We start from the raw sequence: 19,652 nt of genomic DNA on the forward strand, positions 1-19,652 counted from the left end.
TCGTATTTAGCCACATTTTCCACATAAAGGCAACGGCATGCTTGAGTAGCCTAATATCTCCCCCTCACACACAAGCCCCGGTAGCTTGCCGTGATCATATAATGGTTAGTACTGCTCATGGCAATGCGATTCACGGCTTGAGGTCGCTTTTTGAATGAGTTAAACTGAGACTGAGCCATATGATGTCGCCATGAGCAGCTCTGCAGATGAGCACAATGATAGACTATCACAGAGTATCAGCCCATGCATAACTTCGGGACGAGGCGGAGAAGTTTTCGCTTTGTGCTTCAATGCTCTTAGTTGTTGTCAAAATTGACCCGATACAGCTGTTCACTTTGTGACTCTGCCTTTAAACTGTAGCCAACGAAACTAAATGTATTGTATGGTAACCTACAATGTTATCAATCTCTGCTTATTTAATGTTATAACGACAGAGGTATAGTAATTATTTATTCACCAGTGGTCAGTGGCACCCTTTCCACAATCTCTGCTAAATTCACTCTACTTATTCAGTTTAGTTCATTCTGCTAATTCAAAAAGAGCCCTTATGCCGTGACATTGTGAATTTCAATGCCGTGACCCGGATTCGAACCGGGGTTGCTGCGGCCACAACGCAGAGTACTAACCACTATACGATCACGGCGAGCTACCAGGGCTTGCATATGTGGAGTTGAAATTGATCTACTCAAGCAGGCCTTCACTGTGACGTGGCTGAGGTGGTTAAATTCCAAAGTCTAACGTTACACTTTGATGCCAGTTAGATTACAGTTAGTGCTTGTGTGTCTGTGGGACAAATTGGGTTATTCAAGCATGCAGTGACGAGGACAGGCACAGCTGACCTTTTGGCTTTCCACTCAAGGGGTCTCCCACAAGCCCTGGTAACTCGCCATGATCATACAGTGGTTAGTGCTCTGTGTTGTGGCCGCAGAGTCCGGGTCACGCCATTTTGATACACAATGTTACGGCAAAAAGTCTCCTTTTGAATGACTCAAAGTACTAACTGTGTAATCTAAAATATTAACACAACATGTAAAGTGTTGGTCCCATGTTTCATGAGCTGAAATAAAAGATCCCGGTCTACAGTCTATGACTTAGGTGGCTGGAGTCTTTGACAATTCTTTGGGCCTTCCTCTGACACCGCCTGGTATAGACGTCCTGGATGGCAGGATGCTCGGCCTCAGTGATGTAAGCACTATGCTCTGTTGCGAATTGCAGTCGGATGCCGAGCAGTTGCCATACCAAGCGGTGATGCAGCCAGTCAAAATGCTCTGGATGGTGCAGCTTTAGATATTATTTGAGGATCTGAGGTCCAATGCCAAATATTTTCAGCCTCCTGAGGGGAAATAGGCATTGTCGTGCCCTCTTCACGAAGGTCTTGGTATGTTTGGACCATATTTTTCACATGCAAACCTTTATATGTCAGAACTAAAAATAATATAGGCTTCCCGAAAATAACATGGTCGCTGTGGTAGAAAGTTTATTTTGATTGGCGAAATCTGCATTTATCAAAATGTAAACAGGATTATTAGGGAAATTGTTCTTCTTGCAAAGCATGTAGACGTTTAAATCAAACTATTATATAAATCTGAATATTCACAATAATCATAATTTGTGTGTGTACTCAGTGCTGGCCGAGTTTCTATTGGTCAGTCACCGGGCCCCACACTACACGATAAAGGCAAAACATTTCTTACATTGTCGGGGTCTACGACCGCACGTGGCGGTGCTTAATTGGAAGAACTAGACCCTGTCACACTGAACGAGCTGGGAGAACCTTCCAGAAGGACAACCATCTCTGCAGCACTCCACCAATCAGGCCTTTATGGTGGAGTGGCCAGACGGAAGTCACTCCTCAGTGAATGGCACATTGCTCTCTCTTCTCGTCATTTTCCGAGGATGATTCTCCAGAGCTGAGAATAATGAATGGTAAACTTAACCCTATACTCTGCTGCCAGTGGACTTCTGGCAGGTTAGGAAGTGTCAGTATGTTTGCCTGTTCTTCCTGTCCCATATGCACAGTGACGATACTGTGGGCCTGAACTAGACCTGGTCCAACACACCCATCTTTCCATTCTCTTTTCCCTGTGTTCAGGTCAGAGAATGATAGATTCATCCGCTGGAGTTTGGGGGAACCCAATATGTTGCCCCTGGATGATATAATCAAGGAGAGGTTGACCGTCACCCTCATGGATGCTAATCATTGTCCAGGGGAGGGCATGTTCCTATTCCAAGGATACTTCAGAACCGTACTCTACACTAGCAGAGCACTGTATTCCACTGTACCACACAATACTCTACAGGGGTCAGTACTAACTCTATTCTACTACACAATACACTGTTGAGTCTCTCTAGTCGTATTTAGCCACATTTTCCACATAAAGGCAACGGCATGCTTGAGTAGCCTAATAACTCCCCCTCACACACAAGCCCCGGTAGCTTGCCGTGATCATATAATGGTTAGTACTGCTCATGGCAATGCGATTCACGGCTTGAGGTCGCTTTTTGAATGAGTTAAACTGAGACTCAGCCATATGATGTCGCCATGAGCAGCTCTGCAGATGAGCACAATGATAGACTATCACAGAGTATCAGCCCATGCATAACTTCGGGACGAGGCGGAGAAGTTTTCGCTTTGTGCTTCAATGCTCTTAGTTGTTGTCAAAATTGAGCCGATACAGCTGTTCACTTTGTGACTCTGCCTTTAAACTGTAGCCAACGAAACTAAATGTATTGTATGGTAACCTACACTGTTATCAATCTCTGCTTATTTAATGTTATAACGACAGAGGTATAGTAATTATTTATTCACCAGTGGTCAGTGGCACCCTTTCCACAATCTCTGCTAAATTCACTCTACTTATTCAGTTTAGTTCATTCTGCTAATTCAAAAAGAGCCCTTATGCCGTGACATTGTGAATTTCAATGCCGTGACCCGGATTCGAACCGGGGTTGCTGCGGCCACAACGCAGAGTACTAACCACTATACGATCACGGCGAGCTACCAGGGCTTGCATATGTGGAGTTGAAATTGATCTACTCAAGCAGGCCTTCACTGTGACGTGGCTGAGGTGGTTAAATTCCAAAGTCTAACGTTACACTTTGATGCCAGTTAGATTACAGTTAGTGCTTGTGTGTCTGTGGGACAAATTGGGTTATTCAAGCATGCAGTGACGAGGACAGGCACAGCTGACCTTTTGGCTTTCCACTCAAGGGGTCTCCCACAAGCCCTGGTAACTCGCCATGATCATACAGTGGTTAGTGCTCTGTGTTGTGGCCGCAGAGTCCGGGTCACGCCATTTTGATACACAATGTTACGGCAAAAAGTCTCCTTTTGAATGACTCAAAGTACTAACTGTGTAATCTAAAATATTAACACAACATGTAAAGTGTTGGTCCCATGTTTCATGAGCTGAAATAAAAGATCCCGGTCTACAGTCTATGACTTAGGTGGCTGGAGTCTTTGACAATTCTTTGGGCCTTCCTCTGACACCGCCTGGTATAGACGTCCTGGATGGCAGGATGCTCGGCCTCAGTGATGTAAGCACTATGCTCTGTTGCGAATTGCAGTCGGATGCCGAGCAGTTGCCATACCAAGCGGTGATGCAGCCAGTCAAAATGCTCTGGATGGTGCAGCTTTAGATATTATTTGAGGATCTGAGGTCCAATGCCAAATATTTTCAGCCTCCTGAGGGGAAATAGGCATTGTCGTGCCCTCTTCACGAAGGTCTTGGTATGTTTGGACCATATTTTTCACATGCAAACCTTTATATGTCAGAACTAAAAATAATATAGGCTTCCCGAAAATAACATGGTCGCTGTGGTAGAAAGTTTATTTTGATTGGCGAAATCTGCATTTATCAAAATGTAAACAGGATTATTAGGGAAATTGTTCTTCTTGCAAAGCATGTAGACGTTTAAATCAAACTATTATATAAATCTGAATATTCACAATAATCATAATTTGTGTGTGTACTCAGTGCTGGCCGAGTTTCTATTGGTCAGTCACCGGGCCCCACACTACACGATAAAGGCAAAACATTTCTTACATTGTCGGGGTCTACGACCGCACGTGGCGGTGCTTAATTGGAAGAACTAGACCCTGTCACACTGAACGAGCTGGGAGAACCTTCCAGAAGGACAACCATCTCTGCAGCACTCCACCAATCAGGCCTTTATGGTGGAGTGGCCAGACGGAAGTCACTCCTCAGTGAATGGCACATTGCTCTCTCTTCTCGTCATTTTCCGAGGATGATTCTCCAGAGCTGTGAATAATGAATGGTAAACTTAACCCTATACTCTGCTGCCAGTGGACTTCTGGCAGGTTAGGAAGTGTCAGTATGTTTGCCTGTTCTTCCTGTCCCATATGCACAGTGACGATACTGTGGGCCTGAACTAGACCTGGTCCAACACACCCATCTTTCCATTCTCTTTTCCCTGTGTTCAGGTCAGAGAATGATAGATTCATCCGCTGGAGTTTGGGGGAACCCAATATGTTGCCCCTGGATGATATAATCAAGGAGAGGTTGACCGTCACCCTCATGGATGCTAATCATTGTCCAGGGGAGGGCATGTTCCTATTCCAAGGATACTTCAGAACCGTACTCTACACTAGCAGAGCACTGTATTCCACTGTACCACACAATACTCTACAGGGGTCAGTACTAACTCTATTCTACTACACAATACACTGTTGAGTCTCTCTAGTCGTATTTAGCCACATTTTCCACATAAAGGCAACGGCATGCTTGAGTAGCCTAATATCTCCCCCTCACACACAAGCCCCGGTAGCTTGCCGTGATCATATAATGGTTAGTACTGCTCATGGCAATGCGATTCACGGCTTGAGGTCGCTTTTTGAATGAGTTAAACTGAGACTGAGCCATATGATGTCGCCATGAGCAGCTCTGCAGATGAGCACAATGATAGACTATCACAGAGTATCAGCCCATGCATAACTTCGGGACGAGGCGGAGAAGTTTTCGCTTTGTGCTTCAATGCTCTTAGTTGTTGTCAAAATTGACCCGATACAGCTGTTCACTTTGTGACTCTGCCTTTAAACTGTAGCCAACGAAACTAAATGTATTGTATGGTAACCTACACTGTTATCAATCTCTGCTTATTTAATGTTATAACGACAGAGGTATAGTAATTATTTATTCACCAGTGGTCAGTGGCACCCTTTCCACAATCTCTGCTAAATTCACTCTACTTATTCAGTTTAGTTCATTCTGCTAATTCAAAAAGAGCCCTTATGCCGTGACATTGTGAATTTCAATGCCGTGACCCGGATTCGAACCGGGGTTGCTGCGGCCACAACGCAGAGTACTAACCACTATACGATCACGGCGAGCTACCAGGGCTTGCATATGTGGAGTTGAAATTGATCTACTCAAGCAGGCCTTCACTGTGACGTGGCTGAGGTGGTTAAATTCCAAAGTCTAACGTTACACTTTGATGCCAGTTAGATTACAGTTAGTGCTTGTGTGTCTGTGGGACAAATTGGGTTATTCAAGCATGCAGTGACGAGGACAGGCACAGCTGACCTTTTGGCTTTCCACTCAAGGGGTCTCCCACAAGCCCTGGTAACTCGCCATGATCATACAGTGGTTAGTGCTCTGTGTTGTGGCCGCAGAGTCCGGGTCACGCCATTTTGATACACAATGTTACGGCAAAAGTCTCCTTTTGAATGACTCAAAGTACTAACTGTGTAATCTAAAATATTAACACAACATGTAAAGTGTTGGTCCCATGTTTCATGAGCTGAAATAAAAGATCCCGGTCTACAGTCTATGACTTAGGTGGCTGGAGTCTTTGACAATTCTTTGGGCCTTCCTCTGACACCGCCTGGTATAGACGTCCTGGATGGCAGGATGCTCGGCCTCAGTGATGTAAGCACTATGCTCTGTTGCGAATTGCAGTCGGATGCCGAGCAGTTGCCATACCAAGCGGTGATGCAGCCAGTCAAAATGCTCTGGATGGTGCAGCTTTAGATATTATTTGAGGATCTGAGGTCCAATGCCAAATATTTTCAGCCTCCTGAGGGGAAATAGGCATTGTCGTGCCCTCTTCACGAAGGTCTTGGTATGTTTGGACCATATTTTTCACATGCAAACCTTTATATGTCAGAACTAAAAATAATATAGGCTTCCCGAAAATAACATGGTCGCTGTGGTAGAAAGTTTATTTTGATTGGCGAAATCTGCATTTATCAAAATGTAAACAGGATTATTAGGGAAATTGTTCTTCTTGCAAAGCATGTAGACGTTTAAATCAAACTATTATATAAATCTGAATATTCACAATAATCATAATTTGTGTGTGTACTCAGTGCTGGCCGAGTTTCTATTGGTCAGTCACCGGGCCCCACACTACACGATAAAGGCAAAACATTTCTTACATTGTCGGGGTCTACGACCGCACGTGGCGGTGCTTAATTGGAAGAACTAGACCCTGTCACACTGAACGAGCTGGGAGAACCTTCCAGAAGGACAACCATCTCTGCAGCACTCCACCAATCAGGCCTTTATGGTGGAGTGGCCAGACGGAAGTCACTCCTCAGTGAATGGCACATTGCTCTCTCTTCTCGTCATTTTCCGAGGATGATTCTCCAGAGCTGTGAATAATGAATGGTAAACTTAACCCTATACTCTGCTGCCAGTGGACTTCTGGCAGGTTAGGAAGTGTCAGTATGTTTGCCTGTTCTTCCTGTCCCATATGCACAGTGACGATACTGTGGGCCTGAACTAGACCTGGTCCAACACACCCATCTTTCCATTCTCTTTTCCCTGTGTTCAGGTCAGAGAATGATAGATTCATCCGCTGGAGTTTGGGGGAACCCAATATGTTGCCCCTGGATGATATAATCAAGGAGAGGTTGACCGTCACCCTCATGGATGCTAATCATTGTCCAGGGGAGGGCATGTTCCTATTCCAAGGATACTTCAGAACCGTACTCTACACTAGCAGAGCACTGTATTCCACTGTACCACACAATACTCTACAGGGGTCAGTACTAACTCTATTCTACTACACAATACACTGTTGAGTCTCTCTAGTCGTATTTAGCCACATTTTCCACATAAAGGCAACGGCATGCTTGAGTAGCCTAATAACTCCCCCTCACACACAAGCCCCGGTAGCTTGCCGTGATCATATAATGGTTAGTACTGCTCATGGCAATGCGATTCACGGCTTGAGGTCGCTTTTTGAATGAGTTAAACTGAGACTCAGCCATATGATGTCGCCATGAGCAGCTCTGCAGATGAGCACAATGATAGACTATCACAGAGTATCAGCCCATGCATAACTTCGGGACGAGGCGGAGAAGTTTTCGCTTTGTGCTTCAATGCTCTTAGTTGTTGTCAAAATTGACCCGATACAGCTGTTCACTTTGTGACTCTGCCTTTAAACTGTAGCCAACGAAACTAAATGTATTGTATGGTAACCTACACTGTTATCAATCTCTGCTTATTTAATGTTATAACGACAGAGGTATAGTAATTATTTATTCACCAGTGGTAAGTGGCACCCTTTCCACAATTTCTGCTAAATTCACTCTACTTATTCAGTTTAGTTCATTCTGCTAATTCAAAAAGAGCCCTTATGCCGTGACATTGTGAATTTCAATGCCGTGACCCGGATTCGAACCGGGGTTGCTGCGGCCACAACGCAGAGTACTAACCACTATACGATCACGGCGAGCTACCAGGGCTTTCATATGTGGAGTTGAAATTGATCTACTCAAGCAGGCCTTCACTGTGACGTGGCTGAGGTGGTTAAATTCCAAAGTCTAACGTTACACTTTGATGCCAGTTAGATTACAGTTAGTGCTTGTGTGTCTGTGGGACAAATTGGGTTATTCAAGCATGCAGTGATGAGGACAGGCACAGCTGACCTTTTGGCTTTCCACTCAAGGGGTCTCCCACAAGCCCTGGTAACTCGCCATGATCATACAGTGGTTAGTGCTCTGTGTTGTGGCCGCAGAGTCCGGGTCACGCCATTTTGATACACAATGTTACGGCAAAAAGTCTCCTTTTGAATGACTCAAAGTACTAACTGTGTAATCTAAAATATTAACACAATATGTAAAGTGTTGGTCCCATGTTTCATGAGCTGAAATAAAAGATCCCGGTCTACAGTCTATGACTTAGGTGGCTGGAGTCTTTGACAATTCTTTGGGCCTTCCTCTGACACCGCCTGGTATAGACATCCTGGATGGCAGGAAGCTCGGCCTCCGTGATGTAAGCACTATGCTCTGTTGCGAATTGCAGTCGGATGCTGAGCAGTTGCCATACCAAGCGATGATGCAGCCAGTCAAAATGCTCTGGATGGTGCAGCTTTAGATATTATTTGAGGATCTGAGGTCCAATGCCAACTATTTTCAGCCTCCTGAGGTGAAATAGGCATTGTCGTGCCCTCTTCACGAAGGTCTTGGTATGTTTGGACCATATTTTTCACATGCAAACCTTTATATGTCCGAACTAAGAATAATATAGGCTTCCCGAAAATAACATGGTCGCTGTGGTAGAAAGTTTATTTTGATTGGCGAAATCTGCATTTATCAAAATGTAAACAGGATTATTAGGGAAATTGTTCTTCTTGCAAAGCATGTAGACGTTTAAATCAAACTATTATATAAATCTGAATATTCACAATAATCATAATTTGTGTGTGTACTCAGTGCTGGCCGAGTTTCTATTGGTCAGTCACCGGGCCCCACACTACACGATAAAGGCAAAACATTTCTTACATTGTCGGGTCTACGACCGCACGTGGCGGTGCTTAATTGGAAGAACTAGACCCTGTCACACTGAACGAGCTGGGAGAACCTTCCAGAAGGACAACCATCTCTGCAGCACTCCACCAATCAGGCCTTTATGGTGGAGTGGCCAGACGGAAGTCACTCCTCAGTGAATGGCACATTGCTCTCTCTTCTCGTCATTTTCCGAGGATGATTCTCCAGAGCTGAGAATAATGAATGGTAAACTTAACCCTATACTCTGCTGCCAGTGGACTTCTGGCAGGTTAGGAAGTGTCAGTATGTTTGCCTGTTCTTCCTGTCCCATATGCACAGTGACGATACTGTGGGCCTGAACTAGACCTGGTCCAACACACCCATCTTTCCATTCTCTTTTCCCTGTGTTCAGGTCAGAGAATGATAGATTCATCCGCTGGAGTTTGGGGGAACCCAATATGTTGCCCCTGGATGATATAATCAAGGAGAGGTTGACCGTCACCCTCATGGATGCTAATCATTGTCCAGGGGAGGGCATGTTCCTATTCCAAGGATACTTCAGAACCGTACTCTACACTAGCAGAGCACTGTATTCCACTGTACCACACAATACTCTACAGGGGTCAGTACTAACTCTATTCTACTACACAATACACTGTTGAGTCTCTCTAGTCTAACTAGTCAACAATGGTATTTAGCCACATTTTCCACATAAAGGCAACGGCATGCTTGAGTAGCCTAATAACTCCCTCTCACACACAAGCCCCGGTAGCTTGCCGTGATCATATAATGGTTAGTACTGCTCATGGCAATGCGATTCACGGCTTGAGGTCGCTTTTTGAATGAGTTAAACTGAGACTCAGCCATATGATGTCGCCATGAGCAGCTCTGCAGATGAGCACAATGATAGACTATCACAGAGTATCAGCCCATGCATAACTTCGGGACGAGGCGGAGAAGTTTTCGCTTTGTGCTTCAATGCTCTTAGTTGTTGTCAAAATTGACCCGATACAGCTGTTCACTTTGTGACTCTGCCTTTAAAATGTAGCCAACGAAACTAAATGTATTGTATGGTAACCTACACTGTTATCGATCTCTGCTTATTTAATGTTATAACGACAGAGGTATAGTAATTATTTATTCACCAGTGGTAAGTGGCACCCTTTCCACAATTTCTGCTAAATTCACTCTACTTATTCAGTTTAGTTCATTCTGCTAATTCAAAAAGAGCCCTTATGCCGTGACATTGTGAATTTCAATGCCGTGACCCGGATTCGAACCGGGGTTGCTGCGGCCACAACGCAGAGTACTAACCACTATACGATCACGGCGAGCTACCAGGGCTTGCATATGTGGAGTTGAAATTGATCTACTCAAGCAGGCCTTCACTGTGACGTGGCTGAGGTGGTTAAATTCCAAAGTCTAACGTTACACTTTGATGCCAGTTAGATTACAGTTAGTGCTTGTGTGTCTGTGGGACAAATTGGGTTATTCAAGCATGCAGTGACGAGGACAGGCACAGCTGACCTTTTGGCTTTCCACTCAAGGGGTCTCCCACAAGCCCTGGTAACTCGCCATGATCATACAGTGGTTAGTGCTCTGTGTTGTGGCCGCAGAGTCCGGGTCACGCCATTTTGATACACAATGTTACGGCAAAAAGTCTCCTTTTGAATGACTCAAAGTACTAACTGTGTAATCTAAAATATTAACACAACATGTAAAGTGTTGGTCCCATGTTTCATGAGCTGAAATAAAAGATCCCGGTCTACAGTCTATGACTTAGGTGGCTGGAGTCTTTGACAATTCTTTGGGCCTTCCTCTGACACCGCCTGGTATAGACATCCTGGATGGCAGGAAGCTCGGCCTCCGTGATGTAAGCACTATGCTCTGTTGCGAATTGCAGTCGGATGCTGAGCAGTTGCCATACCAAGCGGTGATGCAGCCAGTCAAAATGCTCTGGATGGTGCAGCTTTAGATATTATTTGAGGATCTGAGGTCCAATGCCAAACTATTTTCAGCCTCCTGAGGGAAATAGGCATTGTCGTGCCCTCTTCACGAAGGTCTTGGTATGTTTGGACCATATTTTTCACATGCAAACCTTTATATGTCCGAACTAAGAATAATATAGGCTTCCCGAAAATAACATGGTCGCTGTGGTAGAAAGTTTATTTTGATTGGCGAAATCTGCATTTATCAAAATGTAAACAGGATTATTAGGGAAATTGTTCTTCTTGCAAAGCATGTAGACGTTTAAATCAAACTATTATATAAATCTGAATATTCACAATAATCATAATTTGTGTGTGTACTCAGTGCTGGCCGAGTTTCTATTGGTCAGTCACCGGGCCCCACACTACACGATAAAGGCAAAACATTTCTTACATTGTCGGGGTCTACGACCGCACGTGGCGGTGCTTAATTGGAAGAACTAGACCCTGTCACACTGAACGAGCTGGGAGAACCTTCCAGAAGGACAACCATCTCTGCAGCACTCCACCAATCAGGCCTTTATGGTGGAGTGGCCAGACGGAAGTCACTCCTCAGTGAATGGCACATTGCTCTCTCTTCTCATCATTTTCCGAGGATGATTCTCCAGAGCTGAGAATAATGAATGGTAAACTTAACCCTATACTCTGCTGCCAGTGGACTTCTGGCAGGTTAGGAAGTGTCAGTATGTTTGCCTGTTCTTCCTGTCCCATATGCACAGTGACGATACTGTGGGCCTGAACTAGACCTGGTCCAACACACCCATCTTTCCATTCTCTTTTCCCTGTGTTCAGGTCAGAGAATGATAGATTCATCCGCTGGAGTTTGGGGGAACCCAATATGTTGCCCCTGGATGATATAATCAAGGAGAGGTTGACCGTCACCCTCATGGATGCTAATCATTGTCCAGGGGAGGGCATGTTCCTATTCCAAGGATACTTCAGAACCGTACTCTACACTAGCAGAGCACTGTATTCCACTGTACCACACAATACTCTACAGGGGTCAGTACTAACTCTATTCTACTACACAATACACTGTTGAGTCTCTCTAGTCAATGGTATTTAGCCACATTTTCCACATAAAGGCAACGGCATGCTTGAGTAGCCTAATATCTCCCCCTCACACACAAGCCCCGGTAGCTTGCCGTGATCATATAATGGTTAGTACTGCTCATGGCAATGCGATTCACGGCTTGAGGTCGCTTTTTGAATGAGTTAAACTGAGACTCAGCCATATGATGTCGCCATGAGCAGCTCTGCAGATGAGCACAATGATAGACTATCACAGAGTATCAGCCCATGCATAACTTTGGGACGAGGCGGAGAAGTTTTCGCTTTGTGCTTCAATGCTCTTAGTTGTTGTCAAAATTGACCCGATACAGCTGTTCACTTTGTGACTCTGCCTTTAAACTGTAGCCAACGAAACTAAATGTATTGTATGGTAACCTACACTGTTATCAATCTCTGCTTATTTAACGACAGATGTATAGTAATTATTTATTCACCAGTGGTAAGTGGCACCCTTTCCACAATCTCTGCTAAATTCACTCTACTTATTCAGTTTAGTTCATTCTGCTAATTCAAAAAGAGCCCATATGCCGTGACATTGTGAATTTCAATGCCGTGACCCGGATTCGAACCGGGGTTGCTGCGGCCACAACGCAGAGTACTAACCACTATACGATCACGGCGAGCTACCAGGGCTTGCATATGTGGAGTTGAAATTGATCTACTCAAGCAGGCCTTCACTGTGACGTGGCTGAGGTGGTTAAATTCCAAAGTCTAACGTTACACTTTGATGCCAGTTAGATTACAGTTAGTGCTTGTGTGTCTGTGGGACAAATTGGGTTATTCAAGCATGCAGTGACGAGGACAGGCACAGCTGACCTTTTGGCTTTCCACTCAAGGGGTCTCCCACAAGCCCTGGTAACTCGCCATGATCATACAGTGGTTAGTGCTCTGTGTTGTGGCCGCAGAGTCCGGGTCACGCCATTTTGATACACAATGTTACGGCAAAAAGTCTCCTTTTGAATGACTCAAAGTACTAACTGTGTAATCTAAAATATTAACACGACATGTAAAGTGTTGGTCCCATGTTTCATGAGCTGAAATAAAAGATCCCGGTCTACAGTCTATGACTTAGGTGGCTGGAGTCTTTGACAATTCTTTGGGCCTTCCTCTGACACCGCCTGGTATAGACGTCCTGGATGGCAGGATGCTCGGCCTCAGTGATGTAAGCACTATGCTCTGTTGCGAATTGCAGTCGGATGCTGAGCAGTTGCCATACCAAGCGGTGATGCAGCCAGTCAAAATGCTCTGGATGGTGCAGCTTTAGATATTATTTGAGGATCTGAGGTCCAATGCCAAATATTTTCAGCCTCCTGAGGGGAAATAGGCATTGTCGTGCCCTCTTCACGAAGGTCTTGGTATGTTTGGACCATATTTTTCACATGCAAACCTTTATATGTCCGAACTAAGAATAATATAGGCTTCCCGAAAATAACATGGTCGCTGTGGTAGAAAGTTTATTTTGATTGGCGAAATCTGCATTTATCAAAATGTAAACAGGATTATTAGGGAAATTGTTCTTCTTGCAAAGCATGTAGACGTTTAAATCAAACTATTATATAAATCTGAATATTCACAATAATCATAATTTGTGTGTGTACTCAGTGCTGGCCGAGTTTCTATTGGTCAGTCACCGGGCCCCACACTACACGATAAAGGCAAAACATTTCTTACATTGTCGGGGTCTACGACCGCACGTGGCGGTGCTTAATTGGAAGAACTAGACCCTGTCACACTGAACGAGCTGGGAGAACCTTCCAGAAGGACAACCATCTCTGCAGCACTCCACCAATCAGGCCTTTATGGTGGAGTGGCCAGACGGAAGTCACTCCTCAGTGAATGGCACATTGCTCTCTCTTCTCGTCATTTTCCGAGGATGATTCTCCAGAGCTGAGAATAATGAATGGTAAACTTAACCCTATACTCTGCTGCCAGTGGACTTCTGGCAGGTTAGGAAGTGTCAGTATGTTTGCCTGTTCTTCCTGTCCCATATGCACAGTGACGATACTGTGGGCCTGAACTAGACCTGGTCCAACACACCCATCTTTCCATTCTCTTTTCCCTGTGTTCAGGTCAGAGAATGATAGATTCATCCGCTGGAGTTTGGGGGAACCCAATATGTTGCCCCTGGATGATATAATCAAGGAGAGGTTGACCGTCACCCTCATGGATGCTAATCATTGTCCAGGGGAGGGCATGTTCCTATTCCAAGGATACTTCAGAACCGTACTCTACACTAGCAGAGCACTGTATTCCACTGTACCACACAATACTCTACAGGGTCAGTACTAACTCTATTCTACTACACAATACACTGTTGAGTCTCTCTAGTCGTATTTAGCCACATTTTCCACATAAAGGCAACGGCATGCTTGAGTAGCCTAATATCTCCCCCTCACACACAAGCCCCGGTAGCTTGCCGTGATCATATAATGGTTAGTACTGCTCATGGCAATGCGATTCACGGCTTGAGGTCGCTTTTTGAATGAGTTAAACTGAGACTCAGCCATATGATGTCGCCATGAGCAGCTCTGCAGATGAGCACAATGATAGACTATCACAGAGTATCAGCCCATGCATAACTTTGGGACGAGGCGGAGAAGTTTTCGCTTTGTGCTTCAATGCTCTTAGTTGTTGTCAAAATTGACCCGATACAGCTGTTCACTTTGTGACTCTGCCTTTAAACTGTAGCCAACGAAACTAAATGTATTGTATGGTAACCTACACTGTTATCAATCTCTGCTTATTTAACGACAGATGTATAGTAATTATTTATTCACCAGTGGTAAGTGGCACCCTTTCCACAATCTCTGCTAAATTCACTCTACTTATTCAGTTTAGTTCATTCTGCTAATTCAAAAAGAGCCCTTATGCCGTGACATTGTGAATTTCAATGCCGTGACCCGGATTCGAACCGGGGTTGCTGCGGCCACAACGCAGAGTACTAACCACTATACGATCACGGCGAGCTACCAGGGCTTGCATATGTGGAGGTGAAATTGATCTACTCAAGCAGGCCTTCACTGTGACGTGGCTGAGGTGGTTAAATTCCAAAGTCTAACGTTACACTTTGATGCCAGTTAGATTACAGTTAGTGCTTGTGTGTCTGTGGGACAAATTGGGTTATTCAAGCATGCAGTGACGAGGACAGGCACAGCTGACCTTTTGGCTTTCCACTCAAGGGGTCTCCCACAAGCCCTGGTAACTCGCCATGATCATACAGTGGTTAGTGCTCTGTGTTGTGGCCGCAGAGTCCGGGTCACGCCATTTTGATACACAATGTTACGGCAAAAAGTCTCCTTTTGAATGACTCAAAGTACTAACTGTGTAATCTAAAATATTAACACAACATGTAAAGTGTTGGTCCCATGTTTCATGAGCTGAAATAAAAGATCCCGGTCTACAGTCTATGACTTAGGTGGCTGGAGTCTTTGACAATTCTTTGGGCCTTCCTCTGACACCGCCTGGTATAGACATCCTGGATGGCAGGAAGCTCGGCCTCCGTGATGTAAGCACTATGCTCTGTTGCGAATTGCAGTCGGATGCTGAGCAGTTGCCATACCAAGCGGTGATGCAGCCAGTCAAAATGCTCTGGATGGTGCAGCTTTAGATATTATTTGAGGATCTGAGGTCCAATGCCAACTATTTTCAGCCTCCTGAGGTGAAATAGGCATTGTCGTGCCCTCTTCACGAAGGTCTTGGTATGTTTGGACCATATTTTTCACATGCAAACCTTTATATGTCCGAACTAAGAATAATATAGGCTTCCCGAAAATAACATGGTCGCTGTGGTAGAAAGTTTATTTTGATTGGCGAAATCTGCATTTATCAAAATGTAAACAGGATTATTAGGGAAATTGTTCTTCTTGCAAAGCATGTAGACGTTTAAATCAAACTATTATATAAATCTGAATATTCACAATAATCATAATTTGTGTGTGTACTCAGTGCTGGCCGAGTTTCTATTGGTCAGTCACCGGGCCCCACACTACACGATAAAGGCAAAACATTTCTTACATTGTCGGGTCTACGACCGCACGTGGCGGTGCTTAATTGGAAGAACTAGACCCTGTCACACTGAACGAGCTGGGAGAACCTTCCAGAAGGACAACCATCTCTGCAGCACTCCACCAATCAGGCCTTTATGGTGGAGTGGCCAGACGGAAGTCACTCCTCAGTGAATGGCACATTGCTCTCTCTTCTCGTCATTTTCCGAGGATGATTCTCCAGAGCTGAGAATAATGAATGGTAAACTTAACCCTATACTCTGCTGCCAGTGGACTTCTGGCAGGTTAGGAAGTGTCAGTATGTTTGCCTGTTCTTCCTGTCCCATATGCACAGTGACGATACTGTGGGCCTGAACTAGACCTGGTCCAACACACCCATCTTTCCATTCTCTTTTCCCTGTGTTCAGGTCAGAGAATGATAGATTCATCCGCTGGAGTTTGGGGAACCCAATATGTTGCCCCTGGATGATATAATCAAGGAGAGGTTGACCGTCACCCTCATGGATGCTAATCATTGTCCAGGGGAGGGCATGTTCCTATTCCAAGGATACTTCAGAACCGTACTCTACACTAGCAGAGCACTGTATTCCACTGTACCACACAATACTCTACAGGGGTCAGTACTAACTCTATTCTACTACACAATACACTGTTGAGTCTCTCTAGTCGTATTTAGCCACATTTTCCACATAAAGGCAACGGCATGCTTGAGTAGCCTAATATCTCCCCCTCACACACAAGCCCCGGTAGCTTGCCGTGATCATATAATGGTTAGTACTGCTCATGGCAATGCGATTCACGGCTTGAGGTCGCTTTTTGAATGAGTTAAACTGAGACTCAGCCATATGATGTCGCCATGAGCAGCTCTGCAGATGAGCACAATGATAGACTATCACAGAGTATCAGCCCATGCATAACTTTGGGACGAGGCGGAGAAGTTTTCGCTTTGTGCTTCAATGCTCTTAGTTGTTGTCAAAATTGACCCGATACAGCTGTTCACTTTGTGACTCTGCCTTTAAACTGTAGCCAACGAAACTAAATGTATTGTATGGTAACCTACACTGTTATCAATCTCTGCTTATTTAATGTTTAACGACAGAGGTATAGTAATTATTTATTCACCAGTGGTAAGTGGCACCCTTTCCACAATTTCTGCTAAATTCACTCTACTTATTCAGTTTAGTTCATTCTGCTAATTCAAAAAGAGCCCTTATGGCGTGACATTGTGAATTTCAATGCCGTGACCCGGATTCGAACCGGGGTTGCTGCGGCCACAACGCAGAGTACTAACCACTATACGATCACGGCGAGCTACCAGGGCTTGCATATGTGGAGTTGAAATTGATCTACTCAAGCAGGCCTTCACTGTGACGTGGCTGAGGTGGTTAAATTCCAAAGTCTAACGTTACACTTTGATGCCAGTTAGATTACAGTTAGTGCTTGTGTGTCTGTGGGACAAATTGGGTTATTCAAGCATGCAGTGACGATGACAGGCACAGCTGACCTTTTGGCTTTCCACTCAAGGGGTCTCCCACAAGCCCTGGTAACTCTCCATGATCATACAGTGGTTAGTGCTCTGTGTTGTGGCCGCAGAGTCCGGGTCACGCCATTTTGATACACAATGTTACGGCAAAAGTCTCCTTTTGAATGACTCAAAGTACTAACTGTGTAATCTAAAATATTAACACAACATGTAAAGTGTTGGTCCCATGTTTCATGAGCTGAAATAAAAGATCCCGGTCTACAGTCTATGACTTAGGTGGCTGGAGTCTTTGACAATTCTTTGGGCCTTCCTCTGACACCGCCTGGTATAGACATCCTGGATGGCAGGATGCTCGGCCTCAGTGATGTAAGCACTATGCTCTGTTGCGAATTGCAGTCGGATGCTGAGCAGTTGCCATACCAAGCGGTGATGCAGCCAGTCAAAATGCTCTGGATGGTGCAGCTTTAGATATTATTTGAGGATCTGAGGTCCAATGCCAAATATTTTCAGCCTCCTGAGGGGAAATAGGCATTGTCGTGCCCTCTTCACGAAGGTCTTGGTATGTTTGGACCATATTTTTCACATGCAAACCTTTATATGTCAGAACTAAGAATAATATAGGCTTCCCGAAAATAACATGGTCGCTGTGGTAGAAAGTTTATTTTGATTGGCGAAATCTGCATTTATCAAAATGTAAACAGGATTATTAGGGAAATTGTTCTTCTTGCAAAGCATGTAGACGTTTAAATCAAACTATTATATAAATCTGAATATTCACAATAATCATAATTTGTGTGTGTACTCAGTGCTGGCCGAGTTTCTATTGGTCAGTCACCGGGCCCCACACTACACGATAAAGGCAAAACATTTCTTACATTGTCGGGGTCTACGACCGCACGTGGCGGTGCTTAATTGGAAGAACTAGACCCTGTCACACTGAACGAGCTGGGAGAACCTTCCAGAAGGACAACCATCTCTGCAGCACTCCACCAATCAGGCCTTTATGGTGGAGTGGCCAGACGGAAGTCACTCCTCAGTGAATGGCACATTGCTCTCTCTTCTCGTCATTTTCCGAGGATGATTCTCCAGAGCTGAGAATAATGAATGGTAAACTTAACCCTATACTCTGCTGCCAGTGGACTTCTGGCAGGTTAGGAAGTGTCAGTATGTTTGCCTGTTCTTCCTGTCCCATATGCACAGTGACGATACTGTGGGCCTGAACTAGACCTGGTCCAACACACCCATCTTTCCATTCTCTTTTCCCTGTGTTCAGGTCAGAGAATGATAGATTCATCCGCTGGAGTTTGGGGAACCCAATATGTTGCCCCTGGATGATATAATCAAGGAGAGGTTGACCGTCACCCTCATGGATGCTAATCATTGTCCAGGGGAGGGCATGTTCCTATTCCAAGGATACTTCAGAACCGTACTCTACACTAGCAGAGCACTGTATTCCACTGTACCACACAATACTCTACAGGGGTCAGTACTAACTCTATTCTACTACACAATACACTGTTGAGTCTCTCTAGTCTAACTAGTCAACAATGGTATTTAGCCACATTTTCCACATAAAGGCAACGGCATGCTTGAGTAGCCTAATATCTCCCCCTCACACACAAGCCCCGGTAGCTTGCCGTGATCATATAATGGTTAGTACTGCTCATGGCAATGCGATTCACGGCTTGAGGTCGCTTTTTGAATGAGTTAAACTGAGACTCAGCCATATGATGTCGCCATGAGCAGCTCTGCAGATGAGCACAATGATAGACTATCACAGAGTATCAGCCCATGCATAACTTTGGGACGAGGCGGAGAAGTTTTCGCTTTGTGCTTCAATGCTCTTAGTTGTTGTCAAAATTGACCCGATACAGCTGTTCACTTTGTGACTCTGCCTTTAAACTGTAGCCAACGAAACTAAATGTATTGTATGGTAACCTACACTGTTATCAATCTCTGCTTATTTAACGACAGATGTATAGTAATTATTTATTCACCAGTGGTCAGTGGCACCCTTTCCACAATCTCTGCTAAATTCACTCTACTTATTCAGTTTAGTGCATTCTGCTAATTCAAAAAGAGCCCATATGCCGTGACATTGTGAATTTCAATGCCGTGACCCGGATTCGAACCGGGGTTGCTGCGGCCACAACGCAGAGTACTAACCACTATACGATCACGGCGAGCTACCAGGGCTTGCATATGTGGAGGTGAAATCGATCTACTCAAGCAGGCCTTCACTGTGACGTGCCTGAGGTGGTTAAATTCCAAAGTCTAACGTTACACTTTGATGCCAGTTAGATTACAGTTAGTGCTTGTTTGTCTGTGGGACAAATTGGGTTATTCAAGCATGCAGTGACGAGGACAGGCAC

At 44.8% G+C, this 19,652-nt stretch overlaps 9 non-coding genes across 9 annotated transcripts; all 9 read right to left on the reverse strand.

Annotated features, from left to right (window-relative positions):
• Positions 1-571: 571 nt before the first annotated feature.
• On the reverse strand, positions 572-643 carry trnah-gug. The gene has a single exon. It is a non-coding gene; the product is annotated as a tRNA-His (tRNA).
• Positions 644-2,923: 2,280 nt separating this feature from the next.
• Positions 2,924-2,995, reverse strand: trnah-gug. The gene has a single exon. It is a non-coding gene; the product is annotated as a tRNA-His (tRNA).
• Positions 2,996-5,275: 2,280 nt separating this feature from the next.
• Positions 5,276-5,347, reverse strand: trnah-gug. Its single transcript has one exon. It is a non-coding gene; the product is annotated as a tRNA-His (tRNA).
• A 2,279-nt stretch (positions 5,348-7,626) lies between these two features.
• On the reverse strand, positions 7,627-7,698 carry trnah-gug. The gene has a single exon. It is a non-coding gene; the product is annotated as a tRNA-His (tRNA).
• A 2,295-nt stretch (positions 7,699-9,993) lies between these two features.
• On the reverse strand, positions 9,994-10,065 carry trnah-gug. Its single transcript has one exon. It is a non-coding gene; the product is annotated as a tRNA-His (tRNA).
• A 2,276-nt stretch (positions 10,066-12,341) lies between these two features.
• trnah-gug lies at positions 12,342-12,413 on the reverse strand. The gene has a single exon. It is a non-coding gene; the product is annotated as a tRNA-His (tRNA).
• A 2,271-nt stretch (positions 12,414-14,684) lies between these two features.
• Positions 14,685-14,756, reverse strand: trnah-gug. The gene has a single exon. It is a non-coding gene; the product is annotated as a tRNA-His (tRNA).
• A 2,277-nt stretch (positions 14,757-17,033) lies between these two features.
• Positions 17,034-17,105, reverse strand: trnah-gug. Its single transcript has one exon. It is a non-coding gene; the product is annotated as a tRNA-His (tRNA).
• Positions 17,106-19,391: 2,286 nt separating this feature from the next.
• trnah-gug lies at positions 19,392-19,463 on the reverse strand. Its single transcript has one exon. It is a non-coding gene; the product is annotated as a tRNA-His (tRNA).
• Between the last annotated feature and the right edge of the window lie 189 nt (positions 19,464-19,652).

This window comes from Oncorhynchus gorbuscha, linkage group LG10 (assembly GCF_021184085.1).
Source record: "Oncorhynchus gorbuscha isolate QuinsamMale2020 ecotype Even-year linkage group LG10, OgorEven_v1.0, whole genome shotgun sequence".
Lineage (NCBI taxonomy): Eukaryota > Metazoa > Chordata > Actinopteri > Salmoniformes > Salmonidae > Oncorhynchus > Oncorhynchus gorbuscha.